Below are 4,455 nucleotides of genomic sequence, written 5' to 3'. Positions count from 1 at the left end.
TGTTTTTTTCCCTCTTTTAATTTAATTTTATTTTTTCAGTATCAAGCCCATGAGATTGGAAGTTTAAAAAAAAAACAAAAACAACCAACAAACAAAAAGACATTTGGGTCCCCTTTTTTTTTTATCCCCCCTATAGACAGACAAAAAAAAAAAAACCCCACAAAAAATTGCTTTCACAGTCTTTATTTCTTAATTGCTATTGCTTCAAAGAAAATCAGATTTGTTTCATGCCCCTTCCTGAGTATCGTAGCGCGAGTCTCGTGTTCAGAAGCCCGGTGTGACGGTGTCATGATGTAGTAGTGTCTTACTGGTTTTTTAATAAATCTTTTTGTATAAACATGGCTTGGCTTGGGCTTTCTTGGTTTTAACCTATCCCACTCCCCTGAGACCAGAGCCATGTGCAAACTTGCAATCCCCAAAGCTCTTTCTGTTCAACACTGGGTGTTGGTGTGTCCCTGAAGGAATGGCCTTTAGGTAGGTCCTGCTAGGTGATAAAGGGGACTTAGAATCATAGAATTGTGAGGGTTGGAAGGGACCTCAAGGCTCAGCCAGTCCCAACCCCCTGCCATGGGCAGGGACGCCTCACACCACAGCAGGTTGCTCACAGCCACATCCAGCCTGGCTGCAAAAACCTCCAGGGATGAGGCTTCCACCACCTCCCTGGGCAACCTCTGCCAGGCTCTCACCACCCTCCTGGGGAAGAACTTCTTCCTAACATCCAATCTCAATCTCCCCACTTCTAGTTTTGCTCCATTCCCCCCAATCCTATCACACCCTGACACCCTAAATAGACCCTGCCCAGCTTTCTTCTAGGCCCCCTTCAGATAGGAGTAGGGGGAATGGATCCAAGTTAGAAATGGGGAGGTTCAGATCAGATGTTAGGAAGTTCTTCATCATAAGGTTGGTGAGAAGAAATTTACCGGGGGGGAAAGAGCCAAGGACTTGCAGGAGCTTGGATGCTTCCAGGTAGTTTGTGTTAATTTTGCATTAACACAACCCCAAACCCTTTGCTTGCCACCCTGGCTGGTAGTCACCCCAGGGCATGCATCCTGCTCTGCCCTCAGGCCTTTTCTAATCTCAGGATGAAGGGCAGCACCCCAGGACCCAGCATGTTCCAGCTCCTGCAAGGCTTCCTTCTGTCCTAAAGGAAAGGCTCAGCCTGGGTGTGGGAGCTCAGCTGGAGCCTGTCAAAGAAGCCCCCAGCAGCAGCTCACAGAATCAACCTCAGAGCTCATCGAGTCCAACCTATAGCTCCTCACCTCTGAGGCAGGCAGAAGGTCCTGGGCCAGCTGTGCCCTGCAGCCTGTGTGACCCCAGAGACACATCTGCTGCTCTGAGGTGCCTCCCTCCCACCAGGGCTGACCTTGCTCCAGCACACTTTGGGAAGCAAACCCACTCCTTCCAGCCCTTCCCCAGCCTCTTTGCCCATCTCTGGAGAGGCTCCAGAACCTCAATGTCCTTCCTGCAGTGAGGGGCCCAGAGCTGAGCACAGCACTCGAGGTGTGGTCTCACCAGTGTTGAGTCCAGGGGGGTGATCACTTCCTTTCCCTGCTGCCCTCCATGGTGCTGATCCAAGCCAGGAGGCCAGGGCAGGTCAGACCCCAACAGCTCATGCCCCAGCATGCTTGGGTGGCTGTGTTGTGTGCTGGGTTAGCTCTGATTGGCTGTGTTGTGTGCTGGGTTAGCTCTGGTTGGCTGTGTTGTGTGCTGGGTTAGCTCTGGTTGGCTGTGTTGTGTGCTGGGTTAACTGGTTGGCTGTGTTGTGTACTAGGTTAGCTCTGGTTGGCTGTGTTGTGTACTAGGTTAGCTCTGGTTGGCTGTGTTGTGTGCTGGGTTAGCTCTGGTTGGCTGTGTTGTGTGCTGGGTTAACTGGTTGGCTGTGTTGTGTACTAGGTTAGCTCTGGTTGGCTGTGTTGTGTACTAGGTTAGCTCTGGTTGGCTGTGTTGTGTGCTGGGTTAGGTCTGGGTGGCTGTGTTGTGTTAGTTTCCTTGGTTAAATCTAGGTTAAATCTGATTGGCTGTGTGGTGTGCCAGGTTAACTCTGATTGGCTGTGCTGTGTGGCTGGTTAGCTCTGGTTGGCTGTGTGGTGTGCCAGGTAACAATGGTTGGCTGTGCTGGGCCAGCCCTGGTTGGCTGTGTTGGTGTCCTGGGTAACCTGAGGAGCACTGCCCTCACTCTTGGTTGCCTGTGGGTGCAGGCAGTGCCTGGCAGCTCCTTTGCAAAGCATCCTGAGGTGCCTTGGGCAGCCCCCAGAGGTTCCTGCTTGGGTGCTGGGTGGTTCTCTCCAGGCAGGTGATGGCAGTAGCCTGAGCATGGGCAGTGGGAGGTGTGGGAGGTTGGTTAGGTTTGGCCAGCTCACACCAAGTCCCTCTCACAGTGCCTGCCCTGGCTGATGTTTACCTTCTGGTTGCCTTTCAGCATGCTCCAGGAGCACGACTCAGGGAGGGAAACCACAAACCCTCCTGACAAGCCTGTGCCAAAGAGGAAGGTGAGAGGTGGAGCTGGGTCAGACCAAGGTGGTGTTTGAGAGCCCCTGTGGGGAGCTCATTTCTGCTTCCCAGGCTGGGAGTGGTGCCAGCATTGCTCCTGCCATAAAGGTGTCCCCAAACTTCTCCAGGCTGTCCACAGATGGTTCCTGTTGGTCACCAAGCCCCTGCTGAGCAGGTGGAAGGCTCTGTGAGCTGTCTGACAACAGCTTTGGGGTTCCCAAGGTTTTTTTGCTGTCTTGGTATCCTGCTTTGGGCAGCAGCAGGCACGCTGTGAGTGATGCTGCCTGAGCTGTGCAGGTTCTGTGCCAGTCCCTTTCACACTCTCCTGGCTTGCAGCAAGTTCTCCTGCAGCTTTTCAGCCAGGGGAGCTGGGGAAGTGCACACTTTGAGTTGGGAGATCCATGGAGGGCCATTCAGATGAGTTCTGATGCCCACTCTGCCTTCCTGGGCCCTGTTCTTCTGGCAGGGCCTGGGGCTGGCTGGTGCCAGTTCCACCTCTGCCAGGTTCTGGTCTATGAACTCAACCCCCTGCACATCTGATTGCTCTCACTCTGCTGGGGCTGCTCTTCTGTGCTGCCCTTGGATCAGGGCTGCCACAAAACTCAATGGTTTGCAGTCCTTGCCTCTGCCAGGAGCAATCTGGATCCATTGCTGTAGCCAGCAGCAGCCCAAAGCTGATCCAGAGCAGGGCAGAAGCTGATTTTCAGCAGGGGAAGTGCCTCCATTTGGCTTCTCTTTGGCAGGCAGAGATTCAGTGGCACTGCAGGGTCCTGCCCAGGGACCTGCATCCTGCATCCACTGTGCTCTGAGCTTCCCCTGGGGTGGTTCCAGCCTCTTGTCTTTAACCAGAACTCTTCTCTTCTCTTTCTCTCTCCTCTTTCCCTCTCCTCTTTCCCTCTCCTCTTTCCCTCTCCTCTTTCCCTCTCCTCTTTCCCTCTCCTCTTTCCCTCTCCTGCCCTCCCCTCCTCTCCCTTCCCCTCCCCTCCTCTCCCTTCCCCTCCCCTCCTCTCCCTTCCCCTCCCCTCCTCTCCCTTCCCCTCCCCTCCTCTCCCTTCCCCTCCCCTCCTCTCCCTTCCCCTCCCCTCCTCTCCTCCCCTCTCCTCTCTTCACCTGGTAGAGGAAAATGGAGGAGGAGGTTGAGAGGAAGAAACCTAAATCAGAACAGAAAAGCATCCCCCTGCTGCCTGCAGCTGAGAAAGTCTCCAGCAAGCTGAAGTGAGTATCCAGTGGTGGGATGGCAGCAAGGAGCTGGAGCTGAGGGCCTGGATGGGCAGAAATGTTCCTCTGGGGATGGTGGTTGGTTGCTTAAGGTCCTGCTGAAAGCAAAAGTCAGGAGTTGATGCTGGTCCTGTCAGCTCCCTCAGCTGCTTCAGCATTTCACAGCACACAGGAGCACAGAATGGGTTGGGTTGGAAGGGACTCTGAAGCTGATCCAGTTCCAAGCCCCTGCCATGGGCAGGGACACCTCCTGCCAGCCCAGCTTGCCCAAAGCCCCATCCAGCCTGACCTTCAGCACTTGCAGTGCTTCTGGCTGACCTGCTGAAGCTTTTGAGCTCTTCATTTGCACCCCAGTGCATGGGCAGCACTTTGGCCAGGCCTTGGCTGCAGCCACTGCTTCCAAGAGCAGGTCTTCAGCTGGGCAGAGAGAGGAGGCTGGTGGTCAGTCACCATTCTGTGTTTCTGGGATCCAAGATGTTTGAACTCACAGCACCCTCCAGATGTGGAGATAACAGTGATCAGGAGCCCAGCCTCCTCCTCTGATTTCTTCCTCTGTCCCCAATTCAGGAAGCATCCAGTGGAACACTTCAGAGAAGAGCTGGAGAGGCTGAAGCAAAAAGCTGATGCCATGGTGAGTGTGGGCTCTGTGCCAGGGAGGTGATCCAGCTCTTGCCCTGGCCCCTGCTCCAGAGCTGCTGTGAAGCAGCCTCTCTGGGTTCAGCCATCTGCCTTTGGTATAGACACAGC

General features: G+C 54.3%; 1 protein-coding gene across 3 annotated transcripts in view; it reads left to right on the top strand.

Annotated features, from left to right (window-relative positions):
- HNRNPD (heterogeneous nuclear ribonucleoprotein D) overlaps positions 1-130 on the top strand; it is a 17,480-nt gene extending 17,350 nt beyond the window's left edge. For all 3 annotated transcript variants that reach the window (XR_008489358.1, XR_008489357.1, XM_054392463.1), the window contains one exon: positions 1-130. This exon is cut by the window's left edge and continues 119 nt beyond it. The gene's annotated coding sequence lies outside the window, so the exon portion shown is untranslated.
- Positions 131-4,455: the final 4,325 nt, after the last annotated feature.

This window comes from Indicator indicator, chromosome 25 (genome assembly GCF_027791375.1).
Source record: "Indicator indicator isolate 239-I01 chromosome 25, UM_Iind_1.1, whole genome shotgun sequence".
Classification (NCBI taxonomy): Eukaryota; Metazoa; Chordata; class Aves; order Piciformes; family Indicatoridae; genus Indicator; species Indicator indicator.
The sequence above is the reverse complement of the archived record's forward strand: the minus strand, read 5'-3'. Positions and strand labels throughout refer to the sequence as shown.